The sequence below is a fragment of the Pleurodeles waltl genome, chromosome 7, assembly GCF_031143425.1.
Source record: "Pleurodeles waltl isolate 20211129_DDA chromosome 7, aPleWal1.hap1.20221129, whole genome shotgun sequence".
In the NCBI taxonomy this organism is placed as follows: Eukaryota; Metazoa; Chordata; class Amphibia; order Caudata; family Salamandridae; genus Pleurodeles; species Pleurodeles waltl.
The window spans coordinates 569281933-569301818 of NC_090446.1; positions in this window are offsets into that span (position 1 = coordinate 569281933).

Here is a 19886-nt window from a genome sequence, read left to right on the forward strand (position 1 = left end):
ATTCACTAACTTTGAATAAACTGGTGTGGTTATTCCTGACTGAAAGGTCAGGGTTCGCCGAAATGCATTCTGGATTAATTGTTAAGTGTTATGTTGACCAGGGTATTGCTTACGTTCGCTATTGATTATTGATTTGATTAAATTGACTGATCTCGGGTGAAGAGAGTCCCACTTAGCCAAAAGATTCATCGGCCTAAAGAGCGTCCAAATACAGGTAAATTATTAGTACGGAACGCTCTATCAGTAGATGGTAGCAGAGGACGGTTTAGACTTTTGGGACCCCACTAGAGACATACATGGTGTTGAATTAACGGTTTAGACTTTGGGACCCCGCTCGAGAGGTATATGGTGTTGAATTCGATTTTTCTTGGGTAAAACAGATTGAGAAAATGATGATGGGCTAGGTCCACCGCGACTTTCCCGGGATCTCGGAGCTTGCGAATGAAGAGAATGGAGGTGTGAGATCAGCGTTGGCGGTTCTAGTGATGGTAAGAGTGAAGTTAGGATTTTGCGCTTGCACAGCTTATTGCCGCAGATTGCGTGAAAAGGTTGCGAGGATTTTAGAGGATAGCGGAGGTGCGACTCCGAGTGTAGAAGTAGGGAAGTCGTCGAACTTCATAGAAATAGCGGAGGTGCGACTCCGAGTGTGAGAGTAGGGAAGTCGTCGAACTTCATGTGCATGTGGCGCTTCGTGCATAAAAAGGTCCACGTGGTTGTTATTGTTGAGACGGGCCCTGCGAGGTCAAGAGACTCCGGAGTATGTTGAAAAGTGTATGAGACACTTGTTTTATGTTGTGGTCTGGTCGGTTTAATAGGTTGATCGGGCGTGGTCAACGAGTCGGTACGCGTGTTAAGGGAGTGAAAGAAACTTCGACTTCGGGCTTTGACAAAATTCTAAAGTGCACTAGAATAGATCACTGACAAGTTGAGAGCAGTCTGCGGGTCAGATTTGCTTGCGAACGTGGGGACCGAGAAAGATGGAATAACTGCCGAGGCTAGTGAAAAATCCCTAAGGTCCTGAAGCGATTGTGTTACCCTTCCTGTAGTAAACCGACAGATCTGTTTTATTATTATTTTTTTGGTAGCTCGCGATACATGCAAGAAGTTGTTACGAGAGGAGCTGAGTGAAGGAGGACAAGCCGCGAGGCTTTGTCAGCCGCAGAGTGTGTGAGTGTGACGTCACTAGGAGCCGCGCTGGGATAGGTTGGTTGTAGAGAAGGGTCGCGCACGGATTGGACGCAGTCCGTGGGGCTCGATTGGAAGGGGAAAGGCAAGCGAAGAGTATTCCGGGAATTAAAGTCCCCTATTGATTACAAACTTTGTGAAATAAAAGACGAGAAAATGAAATTTTTTAAAGCATTAAAGAGTGCGATGAAGGGGGAGTCTTACATTAAAGCGAGCGTAGGAGAGGAAACGCCGCCCGAAGGTACACCAGCTTACATTGTAATGGAGGAAAAAGGGGTAGCTCCGTGCCTCTGGCTAAAGCAATGGCACAAGCTGACAGAGAAACATGGGAGCGTAGCGTTCCCGATCCATGGGACATTCAATATAAGGATCCTAGAGAATTTGAGATTTGCGATGTACGACATGAAGGTACCTCCAAGGCCAGCACAGTTTGAGGCTCTAGCAATTTGGGAACTGATGGCTAGACAGCAACAGCAAAACAAGTTCGAAACCAGGATAAGAAAGGTAGAAAAGACACTAGCGGACGCTAGGTGGGATAATGCACAGAAGGTGTGGAGGTCAGATGTATTGCAGGGGATAAAATTGTTTCCCGCAATTACTAAGGAAGAAGAGGAGACAGGTAAGAAAGCTACCTGTAAGACAAACAGGAGGTGTTCCAAGGATAGAGAGGACGAGGAAAAGTTGAGAAGAGAAGAGGAGTTAGAGGATGAGGAGTTAATCATGCAATTGCTGAACGACCGTCCACCACCTTATGCAGAGAGTGGACAAGGTCCAAGTACCAGTTCTGCCCCTCCGGCACCGGTACAGAACAGTGAAACTCAGAGTTCAGGAGCATCATCGGGATCTAAGGACCCGAGTTTACTGTTCACCCCGCAGATACCGCAGGTTAGGAGAATATATCCAGATGTGCCCATACTGAAACCAGCAGAAAATTATCAGCCGCAGGTCCCAAGGTACTACAGCAGTGACAACAGTACGGGAATGATTCTAGATCCAACCGCAATGGGAGGACAGAATGGTCACAACCCAACACTGGCACAAGCTGAATCAACCCATTTTTTGATGTCTCAAAAGCAGATGCAGGGGGGAAACGCACATGCTCAGATGACGGGGAGTCAGATGGGCATGCCGGCAATGATGACCCATAGTGTGGGAATGAACATGTCTCAGAACATGGGAAATGGACAGAACCCAGATGCGATATCACTACCCATTACTGTAGGTCCACCGGTACCTTTGTACAGTCAGCCTAACTTAGGTATGAGCGGTCAGGGATCAATGCTGCAGAATGGGACAGAAAGGAGGTGCATAGAAAACACTCCAGGGATAACTCCGATAGCGGCTCAGCCAAATGGATCTGGGTCCTTGATGGAGTTTAGTCCCATGTGTGCTCAGTCAACACTGGTGAGGTCGAGTCCCCCACTGATGATACCGCTATCATCGAACACTGAAAAGTTGCCGCAACCATCGATGGCAGTCGATATGAATGCTACACTGATGGGGTTGAATGCGCAACAGCTAACACAGTGGTTCAACAGTCTGAATTCCACACAAAGCTCAGCCAGTGGGAAGGGAGAAGATTATCTGAATAGGGTCAGGTTGAACATGGAAGCACAAGAATTGGTGGAAGGGACTATGGGTGTGAATAGGTTAGAGTCCTACTCGGAAGAAGAGCTGAGGTATCTATGTCCCAGGATTACGAGAGAAGTGAACAAGGTACATAGAAGCTTGCAAGAAATAGCTGACAAAAACGGGGCTGACATAGACAAGACGAAACACTTGAGCAGGAGCTACAGGTTGGATTTCGGGACCACAGATTTTGAACACATGAGGTCAGCAGGCATGAAGGCGCACCTTAGAGAATTGTTGCAGAGTGCACAAGTGTGGAGGTGCTTAGACAAATGGGAAAGCAGATGGGTAAAGAGAAAGGAAAAGAGAAAAGACAGTGTCCCAGAGCTCAACGAGAAAAGACCACAGAGTAGTGATGCAGTAACCATGTTACCAATGAGGGAGACAGCAGGGGGAAAATTAATACATGTACCATGGCACAGAAGCGACATTCAGTCTTTTACGGATGATTTTCCCAAACTGAGAGAGAAACCGATTGAATGGTATCAACAGACTGATAGGTTTGTGAAGCTTGCAAAATGTCTCTGGGAAGACCTGAACACTCTCTTTGAGATTGTGGTTCCGGCAGATTTGTGGGAGGATTGCAAAAGAGCTGTAGGTTGGCCGACAAGTGAACCAGAGAGAGACAGGGATACGGGTGCACCATCACCTATGGTGATGAGCTTGTACTATAAGGTGATTGAGCATTTGAAGACGAAGGTTGCCGCGAAAAATGTGGATTGGCAGAAGATCGATCGAACTGCCCAAGAGGCTAAAGAGTCGATTCATAGTTACTATGAGAGGTTGTTGAAGGCGTTCAAGAACTACAGTGGCACGGAAACAATAGAGGCGAAGGACATGCTTCATTTTGTGTTTAGATTTGTGGAAGGGCTGAGACCAGAGATAAGTCAGATGATAAAGTCGCATTTGATTTGTTGGCAGTCGAAACCTAATGATGAGGTGTTGAATTATGCGAAATACTGTAGCGACGAAATTGAAGTGAAACAGAAAAAGTTGAAAGAGTAAGTGATGATGATGCAGCTTAAAGCAGTTCAGACAGGTCTGCAAGGGTTGCAAGGGTTCCAACAACAGGTACCGCAACCGCAGCCGCAGTTGCAGGGAAATATGATGTTTCAGCCACAGGCGAGAGGCAGAGGCAGAGGAGGTTTTGTGAATAATGGTCCGGATTTGAACACTGTTGTGACTCCGAATGGTGTGCAGGCATTGAAAAAGGTGATGCCGTGTCACGTGTGCGGAATTGTCGGACATTGGAAACGCGAGTGCCCAATGGTGGTGCAGGAAGGTGCAGGTGCAGGTGTTGGTCAGCAAAACAATGATGTCAATGCATTTCAGACAATGAGGGGACGGAAAATGAGAGGTCCAAACCCAAATTTTCAGACCATAAATCAGTTGCAGGGATTACAGCCCATGCAGCCGCAGCAGATGCAAATGCCCCGTATGCAGATGACGCAAATGCAGCCAATGCAACAGCAGTTTCCCATGGTACCTAATCAGCAAATGAAAATACCCTTGGCACCAATGAGTCAGCAGCAAGTGATGGTTCCTCCACAGGTCTCGGGTCAGGTAATGAATACAAATGGCACCGTACAACAGTTCCCATTACACAGTGAGAGTGGAATAAACAATGTATGGGAGAGTGAAAGTTCAGGAGAGGAAGGAGATTGTGTGCTTGCAGCATCCTTGGAAGTTGATCAAAAGGGTCCGTACGTGGAGGGAAGAGTAATGGGTCATCGTGTCTCATTCTTGGTTGACACAGGAGCCACACGTTCAACTGTTAAGAGCATTGAAGTACCAAATTTGCCACTCTCAGGGAGAACAGTTCAAGTGGTGGGAGTAGCAAACAGGCACCTGACAAACCCAATTACAGATCCGGTACCAGTCAGCATTGGTAACTATCAAGGGTTACATAAATTTGTGGTATGTGACTCAAGCCCGATAGCACTGTTAGGGAGAGACCTATTGTGCAAATTGGGTTGTTCGATTATGTGTTCGAACGATGGAATCAAAATTCAGACGAGCAGTGATGGGGAAGAAGAGGACAGTGTAGAGGGGGATGAGATGGAAACTGTCGATGAAGAGTATCCTCTGATTTGTCTTTTCCCGATGATAACTGAAGAAGATATTCCAGCTGAATTACGGGAAACAGTCGGAAAGGAAGTGTGGGATATGACACGGAAAGAGGTGGGATTGATGAAAGGAGTGGAACCAGTGAAAGTGACTGTAAAGCCCAATGCAACCTTTCCCCAGACCACATGGCACAAGACACCCTCATGAAAGTTGCCCAACTCGTTGACGAATTTGTAAAGCAGGGAGTACTGAAAGAAGTGTTAAGCAGTCCATGTAATTCACCAATCATGGGTCTAATAAAGCCGAGTGGAAAGGTCCGAATTGTACAGGACTTGAGGAAAATAAATGACATCATAATTAAATGTTGCCCTGTCGTACCAAATCCAGCTGTGATAATGTTTCAAGTCCCTTGCGATGCTGAGTGGTTCTCAGTCATCGACTTGTCACAAGCATTCTTTTCTGTGCCTCTTCATGAGGACAGCCAATTTCTCTTTTGTTTCAAATTCTTAGACAGAGTGTACAGTTGGTGTCGAATTCTTCAAGGGTTTTCTGAGTCACCGTCAATATTCAATCAGATCCTAAAGAAAGACTTGGAAGCATTAGAATTGCCATTCGAGTCAACCCTAGTACAGTACTTCGATGACTTACTGATTGCATCAAAGACAGAAAGTGGCTGCACAGCCGATACCATTGCTCTGTTGAACCATTTGGGAAGGAATGGACACAAGGTGTCTCCTTCCAAATTGCAGTTTTGTCAAAAGAAAGTGAAATACTTGGGTCACCAGATAGAGAAAGGGTCACGGAGAATAATGAAGGAAAGAATAACGAGTGTACTTCAAATGAGTCCACCAAAGACAAGGAGGGAGGTGAGGAAGTTTTTGGGAATGGTAAGCTACTGTCGTCAGTGGATTCCCAACTTCTCAACTCTAGCAAAGCCTTTACTGAAACTGACCCAGAAGGATGCCTTGGATCAAATTGAGCTGAAAGGAGATGAGATGGATGCTTTTATCGAATTGAAGGAATGCATGTGCAGGGCTCCAGCTTTAGGTATGCCTGATTACACAAAGCCTTTCACATTGTTTTGTCATGAACGTGATGCATGTTCTTTGTCTGTCTTGACTCAAGCCCATGGTGGCATAAACAGACCAGTAGCGTATTTTTCAGCTACTTTGGATCCGGTCGCAGCAGCACTTCCAGGGTGTTTGCGCGCCGTAGCAGCAGTTGGTATCAGCCTCACTCAGAGTGAAGGAATAGTGATGGGACACCCAGTAACAGTCATGGTCCCTCACTCAGTTGAGATACTTTTGACCCGCTCCTGAACGCAACACATGACTGGAGCAAGACTCACAAGGTATGAAACGATAATTCTGGGCTCACCGAATGTGCAGCTGAAGAGGTGCACTACGTTGAATCCAGCAACCTTGCTTCCCGGTGAAAATGCTGAAGTTGAGAATGCTGAAGACGTCGAGCATGACTGCCTTCAGGTGACTGAATTTTGCACAAAACCTCGACCTGACATTAAGGATACTAAGCTTGATGAAAATTACCAAATTGTTTTCGTTGATGGTTCATGTCTAAGAGATGGGATGGGAATTTTGAAAGCAGGATATGCTGTATGTACTGTAACAGGTGTCTTGGAAGCGTCCTGGCTTCAAGGAGTCTATTCTGCACAAGTAGCAGAACTTGTAGCCCTTACAAGAGCATGTCAACTGTCTGCATTGATGAAAGTCACCATTTACACTGATAGTCAGTACGGGTTTGGAATTGTGCACGACTTTGGACAACTATGGTCACAGAGAGGTTTCCTGACTTCTTCAGGGTCCCCAGTGAAAAACGGGGAGAGAATAAGGGAATTGTTACACGCCATCCAAATGCCAGCCGAAGTTGCAGTGGTAAAGTGTAGTGCTCATACAAAAGGACAGGACTATGTTTCTCTGGGAAATGCATATGCGGATCAAGTCGCAAGATTTTGTGCCTTGAACTGTATATTACTCAGGGATGAATGGAATTCGATAAGTGAACCAGAACTCGAACCAGCTGAAGCATTTGCCTTGAAGGTCGTAGATACAATAGATGAACTAAAAGCATTACAGAATAACGTCAGGGAGGATGAAAGAGATTCCTGGATTAAGTCACAATGTATAAAGAGACCAGATGAGTTATGGGTTTCAAATGAGGGAAAATTTGTTTTGCCAAATAGTCTCTTATCGCAGCTAGCGCGGTTCTATCATGGGCAGGCTCACCAAGGGAGAGATGCCATGATAAGATTGTTCAAAACTGATTGGTTTAACCCCAGATTTCGTCAAGCTGCAGAAGCAGTTTGCCATCGATGTGTCATTTGCCAGCAGATGAACCCAGGGAAGGGAACGGTTGTGAACGCGAGCCACATTGGTAAGGCGAGTGGCCCGTTTAGTAGGATGCAGATGGACTTCATTGAGATGCCTGTGCATGGAGGTCTGAAGTATGTGTTGGTGATTGTGTGCATTTTTAGTCACTGGATTGAAGCATACCCCACACGTAGAAATGACAGCCTTACAGTTGCAAAACTATTGTTGAGGGAGTTAATACCACGTTTCGGATTCCCGATCTCTTTAGAATCAGATAGAGGAAGTCACTTCAATAACGAGGTGATAAAGTTACTTTGCGCAGCGCTGAACATTGAGCAAAAACTGCATTGTAGCTATCGCCCTGAAGCCTCAGGACTGGTGGAACAAATGAATGGTACATTGAAATCAAGAATGGCGAAAATACGTGCATCGACAAATTTGAAATGGCCTGACGCATTGCCCTTGGTGTTAATGTCAATGGGAAACACCCCTGACAGAAAGACTGGATTGTCTCCGCACGAAATTCTCATGGGCAGGGCTATGAGACTTCCTGCAGTTCCCGCAAACGCGCTTTTAAATATTACAGATGATATGGTGTTAGACTACTGCAAAGGTCTGGCTGACGTGGTTCGCTCTTTCTCTCACCAGGTGGAAGCGACCACCTTGCCACCGATCCAAGGTCCAGGACACACACTGAAAGCAGGTGACTGGGTCGTGGTAAAGAAGCACGTGAGAAAGTCGTGTCTGGAACCCCGTTGGAAAGGCCCTTTCCAAGTGATCCTGACGACAACTACCGCTGTGAAGTGTGCGGGAGTTCCCAACTGGATTCACGCCAGTCACACAAAGAAAGTGTTGTGTCCCACAGATGAGGAAGTTGAAGCGCTGAAACTGCCAGTGCCTGATAAAACAGTGCTGAGCGCTGAGACAGAGCAAAACCGAACTGAAAGCGAACAGGCAGAAACAGGAGAGAGAGAAATATTCTCTGAGGACGAAGCAACAGACTCACTTGGGGAAGGCCAAGGAGAAACCTCAGACAGCGACGAAGCAGCTGAAGGTGACAAAGAGCCTGAAGCAGCTGAGGGTAGCAAGGAGCCTGAAGCAGCTGAAGGTGACAAAGAGCCTGAAGCAGCTGAAAGTGATAAAGAGTCTGAAGAAAGTAACGGTGACGAAGGGCTCGAAAGAGGTGAAAAAGAAGGAGAGCCTGATCAGAGGAGGGCTTTCCCAGAAGCAGACGATAGAGAAAAAGAAAAGGAGAACGTGATTGATTCCCCAGAAGGAGGGGACAAGGCAGAACAGAACGAAAAAGTTCAAGCTTCCACAGAAAAGATCGCAGGTCCATCAAATGGACACGGTGCAAAGAGGAGACTAAGTATATCACCAATAAAACAAAGGACTAAAGGAAATTTGAACGATGGAGAAAGGCCAAAAGTGAAAGAGAAAAGAAAGGAAGTGTCTGTCGTGGTACCATCCTCAAGTGAAGGAAAAGACTTGGCCAAAGAGGAGAGTACCAGTGAGGCAGAATTGAAAAGAGAAGCAAAATTGAAAAGGAAAAGGATACCAAACAGGAGATATTCCGGTCCAGAATGGGGCTATGCAGTCAATGACGATTGGACTGACGAATTTGTATCTCTTAGCCTCCAGAACGAAGAAGAAGAGATACCAATAGAAAAGAAAAGTTTTATGGACTCTGTCGATTGAAAGGGTAATAAATGATATTGCCTGCTACAATCTAACGTGATACAACCAGCTGAGCCATTGCTAAACCGGATGAGACACTTGCTGAACTGATAAAAGACTGAGTTATTGCCGAATTGAGACAAATGCTGCTAACCGATAAGTGACTGGCCTCTTGAAGAAGACTGTGTGAACATTGCGCTCGTTCAGCTTCGTAACTGAATTGCTAAATAGTTTCTTTATAGGTGCTTCTAGCTCTCTGATTCTATACAGATCATGGCTACACAAAACAGTAGAAAGAAATATTGTAAATATGCGTGTATAGGCTTGATAATTGCATGTGTACTAATAATAATGGCAATCGTGCTTGGAATGCATGGTAAGGGTGAGAATGAGAAAATTGATGCTTCTACTTTTGCTCCTGTTACTGTCACTGAACTAACCGCATTGAAAAGACTAGAATTAGATGAGAGACACTTGCATGATAAGAAGGAACTTTCGTATAATGTTTTCTATCGCTTGCTAACAGAATATGTTGAGACTATGGATGCGAGAGATTGTTATGTGTATACACAGATACCGACATCAGTAAAGGAAGGGGTGACTTATCACCACATGCCTCTTACATACGGGATTACATGTAGTATAGTAATGTCTAGATTTTATGGTCAAACTAACATACAGTATTTTTACTCGAATCATGATGTTACCTTTGCATATGTTCCTATAATAGCGCAGCTAAGCCAGATTGCTAAAGATTGGGATGCTAAAATAATGAGGGAATTTTTCGAGCCAATGCAACCTTTTGAAACGGCTCACGCTCATAGGGAAAACCTTACCTGCTCGCTCTCTGCAGTAGAAATAAGCTTTTTAGATCGCACAGATGATAGAAGGGCACAAATGAATGCGAAATTAGAAACAGAGCTAAGTAAGAGGACTTCAGTAGATCATTATGATTTTGCCGCAATAAAGACACAAGGGAGAATAGCTTTAGATGCTTGGCATGTAGGGAAATTTTGTATATATCGAGGTGAATCTTATTATGATAACATTTTCGTAGGAGCGAGTGAGTGTAAACATACGTTTATCTTTAAGGCCAAATGGACATTCATGATGAACGGACTTGACCCTGTCATTCCAGGTGTATATTACATTTGTGGGTATAATGCCTATTATCGTCTTCCAAAGGGATGGTGGGGAAGATGTTATTTGGGTATAGTGTTCCCAAAGGTTTATCAACTGGATGACCTATCGATGATTCCAAAGACATCTGGATCCCATCGTATCCAGAAAAGAGAGACCGCAGCTGCTGTGGTAGGAGATATATTTGGAGCCATGATTCCTTCATTGGGAGTTGTGTTGAATTCCATCAAAATAAGAAAGTTGTCTACTATAGTGGATAACATGTTGACAAAGTTTTCAGGTGCTATAATCCTGATAGATGCTGAACTTGCAGCGGAAAGGGCTATGACTCTTCAAAACAGGCTTGCCTTAGACATTCTTTTAGCAAAGGATGGCGGCGTTTGCAAAATGCTTGGTGCGCGCCACTGTTGCACGTATATTCCCGACAACAGTGTGAAAATTAAAACTATGCTTGCTAATCTAACAAAAGAGAGTGCAGATTTGAAGGAATTGAAAGAACCAGGAGTGTGGGAGAAGGTTGGAAAAGGACTTGCTTCAGTGGGAAATTGGATTGGGGGAATTTGGAATGGAATATTACTGAAAATAATACAGGGAATTTTAATAGTACTGATTTGCATGTTTGGAATTTGGGGAATAAAAAGGGGAATAATAATGATTATGGAAAGAATTAAAAGAAGGAAGGAAGAGAAAATGATGAAAAGAATGGCGGAAGAATACAAAGCGAAAACTAGGGGAATTAAAAGGAAAAGAGAACTGACAGAATTTTAATGGAATAAAATTTGTGGGAATAGTTTGTGTGATGACAAGTAGTCATCAGAGGAGGGATTGATGACGCAGAAATGAAGGTCTTACATTTATTAGAGCTTAAACGTAGTGCTGCAATAATCAAGTGTGACTTTAACCGAACTAATAAAGATTGTACGGGGACAAAATGTGCCCTCAGAGTAGTTTGCCAACATTTATAAGCGTGCTTTATATAACGTGATGTATTAGAATTGCACTAATCCGACATAATCGTAAACGTGTGCTATGATTTGTTTGTTTGAAATGCTTTAGCTTAGCATTACTTTAGTGGAGGCTTCGGCCTAGTTGCCTGGTCTCACGGTTTAGATGCTCGTATTTTTCCAATGTGCTAATAAACGTGTATTTTTGCTTGAAGCTGTACTTTTCCACTGAGATCGTTCACATGCTTATCTTAAGGTTTCGTGCCAGCCTGGCATTTTTCTCTTTGCTCCAAGGTCAATCTGCAGGTGCGGACAATGGAAGCTCTGAAAATGAGTTAATTGGTATAAAATGTTGCAACTTGCGTACCCGTCTCCAAGGATAATGTATGCTTAAGTAAAAGCTTGAGAACTGTTGTTTTTGATTGGACAATTTGAAGCCAACCTATGAACCCTCCAATGGAAGACCCTACTGGATTTGAACTGTTGTCTATTTAAACCAGGTGCACAAGAAGAAAGTAGCTATTACCCGACATCGCACCCATTGCGCCATTTTGCAGCTAATATGGCCCACCTTGCTGCGACGCCATTTTGAAAGAGACTTTGATGCTTTCTCTAATCGAGAGAAAGAGACTTTGAATGATTCTTACCCTAGAGACTTTAACTTTGATTTGTCCCTTTGCATGAAGTAGTAGTTTATCTTGCCGCCGTGAGGCAATTGCCCCGTCCACCCCTGCCCCTTTGCCCCGTCCCATGCTGATCAAGAAACGGTACCTGTGAGACGAAGACTTCCTTGAATGCTGATTATAATTGGTAAATATGAAAGGAAATTGTACAATTGCATTGTGTTTCTTTTAGGTAACCAACTGCTGATTTTTGATAAGATCCCTAGTTAAGAGTTTTTCTAAATTAATGTTGCTAAATTGTTTTTGCATGAAGTCCCACATGGCGATGCTAATTTGAGGTTAGATGAGGATTCCTTTTGTTGCACGATGCAATTTGAGACCTTGTTATGCTGACTAAATGTATGCAATTAGCTCATTACAGATTATAGTTCTAGTGATTTGCATTGCTATTATCGAATGCCTTGTTATTCAAATGCTGCATAGATTGCATCTTTTCCGCCGTTATGGACAGCTATTAATGTTCATTTATGTTTATCATTTGGTGTTGAGACACATCTACATTGTGCTAGCTTTGTTAATATAGGGAAATAAATTCACTAACTTTGAATAAACTGGTGTGGTTATTCCTGACTGAAAGGTCAGGGTTCGCCGAAATGTATTCTGGATTAATTGTTAAGTGTTATGTTGACCAGGGTATTGCTTACTTTCGCTATTGATTATTGATTTGATTAAATTGACTGATCTCGGGTGAAGAGAGTCCCACTTAGCCAAAAGATTCATCGGCCTAAAGAGCGTCCAAATACAGGTAAATTATTAGTACGGAACGCTCTATCAGTGGCGTAGCAAGACACCATAAGCCTGGATCAAGCAATGAGATTGTGCACCCGCCCACTGTTTGGATAGTAAAATGCAGCCATAATTTAGGAGCCCTAACACTCCGCCGCCCTGGTGCCACTTCACTGGCTGCACTGTGGACAGCTACTCCTCTAAACTGGGGAATTTACTCAAAGCCCATATTCAACTCTGCGCTGTTCTGCCTTTTGGCTAGGTTCGTGCTATAGAAATGCCATATGCAAATATACTTACAACCTAGTGAGCTCTCTTACATGGCCCAAAATGTATGAAGTAGCGTGCTACCCAGTGCCAAATTTGTAAACGAATGTCAAATAATTTGAGAGGGTAGTAGTGATTTAATAATCACACCTCCTATCCTACAGTCAATAATAGTAGTGGGTAAAGTAAAATATAGCAACACACCCGTCAGCAAGGTATGTGTCGGTCTTCTAGCCCTACTACCAAAGGCACAGCAACCAGTGCCGCTAATTGGATCCACTGAGACTGTATAGTCACAAAGAAACCAGACGCACTCTGAACATAGAGTCCAAATATAAGTCTTATTGTCCAAATAGTAAGGATGTGTAGAAACCAGATGAAGTCTGAATCGTTTATTGGTATGTAGCAAAATCAGTTCTTCCAAATCTACAGATTCTTTTCACAACAGCTGACACATGTTATGTCCCATCTGTGACTTTTTCAAGGCTGTGAAAGTGCATGACAAGAACCAAACAATGTAAAATCTACTAGATGATAGGGGTTGAAAATAAGCAAGTAAGTCCGCATAGTCCTTATGCAAAGCAAAATATCTCATAAAAGAATCTATAGATCCCAATACATACGACAGGAGTAGAAAGTGATGCTAAAAGACTTGATTCAAACAAGAGGACCTAAACACCACAGTGCAAAATAGCAAAAAGCAAGACAAACAGTGAGTAGACTTAGCCAGTTGAGGAAACTAATTAAAAAGTGCAATATCCTGCATGGACAAGTAGAGCGCAAATAAAGAAAGAAGAGTATATAAAAAGGGCAAACTGACCTATAAAGATGTAAACAAAATAGTCTAATCCTGAGTCATATAGTGGTCCTAATGGTGATGCATGTAAGCCTGAAAACATGATATTGCAACACAGGCATTAGAAGAGGGATGTACAGAACTCACTATATGTTCCCGTGAGTGATGTTGTAGACACTCTACCAAGAAACCCGTCGTACTTGTCAGGCTATAATGTGATGCTCCTTGAGAGAATGTTAGAGAAATGTCTGTGCCCAGAAAACTCTCCATTCAGTCAAAATTCTGCACTTGGACTGCAGTTACACAGTGTTAAAATGAGTGTACGTAGTTACAGAGAGTCATAAATACACCTAAAGTATGGTAAGTCAAAAAAGACCTACCAAGAAATGTTGTTAAGAAGGTAGGCACCGAGAAATGTTGGAAATTCTCCCATATTCAACAATTAGGCTGCAGAAAATATAGTAATACATCACAAAATGCAGTCACACACTTAATTACATACACTATAGAATAATACAAAAGAAGACCTACCAAAGTAACCTTCTTCAAGAAGAGTGGTGTATAATGAAACAAAAGATTTGTGCCAAAGATCTAGCAGTGGATATATACTGTGTATCCAGAAAAAGTAAAAACAACAAGAGTGTTAGTGGCTAATATTGAAGATTTGGTAAATTCAAATAATACAAAGTTTTAACAGCATAATGAAGACATACACAGAAACGTGCCCTAATCAGCCGGTCGTAGCACATGTGTATTTTTGGGAGTTAAAGGTTAAAATAGTACAAGGACCATGAAAAGTCACCATCTAAGTCCCACAGGTGAGCTAGGGCATGACAACTGTCGTTATTGAACACAGCCCAGAGTCATGCCGAAGTAAAACCATGCTGCTTTCCTGAACTATAACACCACAGATAAAGAACAGTTGCACTAAGCATCCCTGAATAAAACACAGATGTGACAAAACACATGTTAGCTGTTGTGAAAAGAATCTGTAGATTTGGAAGAACTGATTTTGTAAAATAATGTATGCAGGTGTCCAAAGTTGTGCTCAGAAACCTGCTGCCGGTGCTATTACATTTTAGCACCGAAGACCAAGGCTGTGTAATCCTCAATTTACCTCAGGACACTTCAATCCACTACCACACTCCCCCTTAATCCCACTCTTGCAGGTTCCTCCTTTCTCCCTTTGTGACGTATTTTCCGTCTTTCTCTTTCCCCTTGCTTTTGGGAAATGTCTGATCAGGAAAAATAAGTGCTGCTCCCCAAAAATGAGTTCTGATGACCCCTCAAATTAAGCACTAGTATTACCCAACACCAAAAAACATTTCAGGGCCTCTCTCATGCTATGAAGCACTATATTTAGAAAATTATAGATACATATTGATCTCATTTAAAGTGTTCTAAAAAATGGCTTGACCAATTTTACCATTTGTGAACTTCACCGATGGCCCAAGCAGGACGCATGTGCAAGTGAAACTGCATAGACTTTTGAACCATTAAAAGTAAATGTCCTAAAAAGAAGGTCATGTTAAAAAAACAGACTTCCAAAAAGCATCTTGAACTACGCAATCCTTGATCATTCTTCACGAAATTGTGTAAGGGAATGTGTTTTTCAGTGTGGATTTGCATATTATACAAAAATGTGAACATTTCAAAAAGTTGGATTAGCTGGAGATTTTCATGTTTTTGTACACTATACATGAGTCACCAGTTCCCAAATAAGTTCCTGTTCTAGAATATTGCTGAGTGGGACACGCATGAGCAGGATGTGGCGTCTACAACAGCACAGGTAGGTCAGAGAGAATAAGGTGGTTTTCTTATCCCCATCCAAGAAGGGGAGAAGCTCTTTCCTGCTATTGGCTAGAGTAGTCTTGATGGCCCTCCCAGGTTGAATTCCATACTGGTGATTGTGGAATAGATGGTTACGTTCAATGGACTCGTGTAGTTGTCCCGTCACTTTCCTTTTCATCAGCAGATATTTTTTTCAGGTGGAAGTAAAGACAGCCTATTTCAGAGGCGTGGGAACAAATTCTGAAAGAAGGTAGATGCTGATGAAATCAATTATATCCAAGAGGGTAGAAGATTTGTTTGTGGGATGTGAATGAACATGGTCCTGTGAATGCATTGGATGTTTTTGTGTGGGGGTTAAGTTTAAGACCTCTTGGTTTCTGAGAGTTGAGACAAGTTGAAAGTTGGTTTTAAATGAGGAAGTGATATAGTGTTAATGAGACACTTCTGGAAGTACTGAAGAAGGACTTGCAGATTTTGCATTCAAATTGTTGAACTATGCCTGGGTTGCATTTAAGGCATCAGGCCTTGTTAGTTCCTGATAGATATTGGAGATTTGCTTGGTTTGGTTGGCTCCATTGTGAATGATTTTGGAGTAATAAACATTATTTTCGCTTTTGAAGAATTTGTTTGTGGTCAGAGGCACATAATTTACAATCACTGTTTTGGTTGGTATGATCCAGCTCAGCAAGTTTCCTAGTGAACTACTAGGTTGTTATGGGGCCCATCTTATTTTTCTTTCTTTTAGGAGTGAGCTTGAGTGTCTGGAGGAAATGAATGATCGGATTAAAGACTGTTGGCTAGTGCATTGGGGTCAGTTGCTGTTTAGGTTAGAGGGTTTGGGGGATGAACAGGTGTTTGGACCATACTTGTGGTTACACAGCCATGTCAGCGAGCGCAATGTTATATATATATATTTAAAAAATATATTTTTATTACATTTTTGCTTTAATTCTGCTTCCAACATTTACTAGTCACATTGTATAGACATATTACATCAATAACGTTGCTGATACACAGTTTAACACACTAACTTAACAACTTAACTGAGGTCATTATCGCACATTAAATGAGGGGTACAGAAATGGTTCCTGAACAGTCGCTCGCCAAAGTATAAATATGGGCACTTTTCCATTACATCAGGTATATACTCTTGTGGAACTGGCGCTTATGCGCTGCGTGGGGGAATATATAGTGCGGTGGGGATGTGCGTGTTGAGTGTGGGGTATATAGCTTGCATTATGGTGTGGAAACTCAGCTCTTCTGTGGGCGATCGTAATGGAACACCCCAGGCTTACATTCGGGCGCAGGGAGGTGCCAACCATTCCGGTGATTCTCACTTGAAGAGTCCCTGGTTGGGCAGGGTGGAAAGCCGTCAGGGCTGACTACTATTTGCAGTTGTTCGTGTGCTTTAGTTCAAGGCGGTTTCTCATCGCTTTTGGCGTCTAGTCTATCTATCAGGATCTCCCACGCCTCACTACCCGTCTGCCGGGGTCCCATTTTTATGTTCCTTAGCACCATCAATTCTGCGCTGGCCCATCTTAGTGTCGTGTTGAGCCAGGACGTCAGGTCCGGGGCAGTGGCCGACTTCCAGTTCATTGCTATCAATCTCTTGTACATTACAAAAGCTAGATCAATAAACTTATGTAGGTGCTTGTGTTTTTTGTCTCTATTTCTCAGTCCTAGCAAACAGGATTTAGGCTCTACTGTGAGTGCCAGGCCCGTCAATTCAGATACCTTTTCCACTATTGCGCTCCACTTTACACGCACTAGGGGGCAGTCCCATACCATGTGGTAGAAATGTGCCAGCGGGGCACAGCACCTTGGGCAAGCGGGGTCCGAGATAGGGAACATGCTTTTAATCCTGGCTGGAGAGAGGTACGTTTGGTGTAGATCATTTAGTTGCGTATATCTGAACCTAGGGTTTCTCGATACTCCCTTAGTGTGTAGTAGGGCACAAGGCCATTCTTCCTGTGTGATCGGGAGTGGGAGCACCTCGTTCCACTTAGTTAGTGCCTTCCCCAGGGCAGGTACTGTTTCCTTATTCAGTGCTTTGTACAGGTTCGACACTATTTGCAGTTGGCCGTCGTATTGTAACATATGGTGTACTGCAGTGGAGGTCGTGGGTTCCTGTTCTCCCGACCCCCACGTCTTCTTTATAGTGTGGCATAGGGCACAATATGTCATAAATTGCCCTAGGTTTACTGCTGTGAGGTTGTGTATTTCTTCGAAGGTCATTAATTTCCCTTCCTCGAAGCAATCGCTGACCTTCTCGATGCCCGCCTCTGCCCATACCGCCAAGGACCTTCCTCTGTCTCCCCCAGTCCAGCCCGGGAGGGCCCCTAGTTGCACTAGAGGGGAGTAGGGGAGCGCGCGGCATCCACCCTGAATATACCTCTTCCAGCATGCATGCGCCACCTGCAATTGGAGTTTGCTGGCCATACCCTTCGGGGCTCCGGCTGCCATCCATGCGACCAATGGTATGCCCCTTAGGTTGGCCAACGCCCCTGCCGACTCTGCTAATGTGGGTCTATGTATCCAGTCTAGTACCCATTGGAGCTGGGCAGCCGCATAGTAACGCTCGAAGTTTGGGGCACCCATGCCTCCTTCGGCTACAGGGCGCTGTATTGTGGTGAGGGCGACACGCGTTCTGCCTCCTGCCCAGATGAGTTGCAGCAGTGCATCGTTTAATTCGCGGAAAAAGCTCTTGGGGACTAGGAGTGGCAACACAGAGAAATAATATAGAAGCCGGGGGAGTATCAGCATATTTGCTATTGCAACTCTGCCCATTGGTGACAATGGCAACTTGCCCCAGAAGCGAAGTGATCCCTTAATGGAGGCAAGTGCTCTCCCCAGGTTACCGTCTCTGAGGTCCTCCGGTTTATGGTATATTTGAACCCCCAGGTATTTAAATGAGTCAAAGCACCATCTCAGGCGCCCGTTGAGGGTTGTAGCTCGGTTTGACAGTGTCCGTGCGACATGGGGAAATACGCACGATTTTTCCCAGTTTACTACCAGTCCGGACATTGTGCCGAACTCAGCGAGGAGTGTCATTACTGATGGTATTGTCTCGCTTCCGTTGCGGAGATATATTAAGGCATTGTCAGCGTACAGAGATATTATATGTTTCGTCCCGTTCCTTAGTATACCCCATTCCTCCTCCCTCAATCTTAGGCGAGTGGCCAGGGGTTCCATGGCGATAGCAAACAGCAGGGGGGACAGGGGGCATCCCTGTCTAGTGCCTCTTGCGATCGGGAAACTTTCGGATACCGTTCCGCCTGTTCTAACCCTTGCTTGTGGCCCAGAGTACAATGTCTGCACCCATTGTATGAATTTTGGGCCGATTCCCATTTCCCGCATGGTGTCGAATAGGAAATCGCACCCCAGGGTGTCAAATGCCTTTTCTATGTCCAATGATAGTACCATTTCGTCATATGCCTCCGGGGGGGTGCTTTCCATCACTCCCAGTAGTCGGCCAGTGTTTAGGAATGTAATGCGTTTGGGGATGAAGCCTTTTTGATCTTCGTGTATCAGTGTGTGGATGACAGGGGCCAGCCTGTTGGCCAATATTTTGCCCAGAATTTTACAGTCGGTGTTTAATAGTGATAGTGGTCTATATGATTTGACATCTGTGGGGTCCCGTCCCTGCTTGGGCAGGACCACTATCACTGCTTCTCTCTGTGTGGGGGGCAGTGCCTTGTGTCTCCAAGCCTCTTCGTATACTTTTAATAAATGGGGCTTCAGGAGAGCCGAATATTTTGCATAGTATTCCATTGGAAGGCCGTCCATACCTGGTGCCTTGTTTCTTGGCATTTGTGTTAGTGCGGCCTCTAGTTCCGCAGCACTCAATGGGGCTTCTAGTTCTTCGGCGTGTTCCTGAGATAATTGTTTTAAATTAGCGCCAGATAGGAAAGTTACAAGCTGACCGGGTGTAAAATCTGTGCGTTTTGTATATAGGTTCGTGTAGTAGTCCCTGAACACCCTATTTATATCTGCCTGCGTGGAGACCCATTCATTGTTGTCTAGTTTTATAGTCCCTATTGGGGTCTGTTGCTGGACTCCCTTTAGGAGCCAAGCCAGCAGTCTGCCCGACCTGTCCCCCTCAGATTGTTGACGAATTAAGTGATACTTATAATCATGTTTGCGGAGGCGAGAGTCCGTTTCTTTGTATTTTATGCGTGTCTCTTTTAGTGTGGCGTATGGTGCTTTATTACCGGCTATCGCTACTTTGAGTGTTCTCAGCTCCTTCTCCAATTTGCTTATCTCCGAGTGTAGGGCGCGCCTGACCCCCCACGTGGCCGCCATGCAGAACCCTCTTACCACCGCCTTGTGTGCCTCCCATTCTGCTGCTCGTGTGTTTGCGGAGTCAGAATTGACTTCCCAGTATTGCTTTAGTGCTGTGCCTAGTCCCTCTGTGTAGGCCTGGTCTTGGAGCGCTTCTGGCTGCAGCCGCCATGTGGAAATTACCTGGCGGGTCCCGCCCCAACCCAGGGTTATTTTGAGCGGGGAGTGGTCCGACAGTGTCGTCGCTAAATATTCTGACTCCTTTGTTAGCGCGCATATGTCGGTGGTGCCCCAGATTATATCTATTCTTGTGTGCACCTTGTGTGGCACAGAATAAAATGAGTATTCTCTCTAACTGGGGTGCTGTATTCGC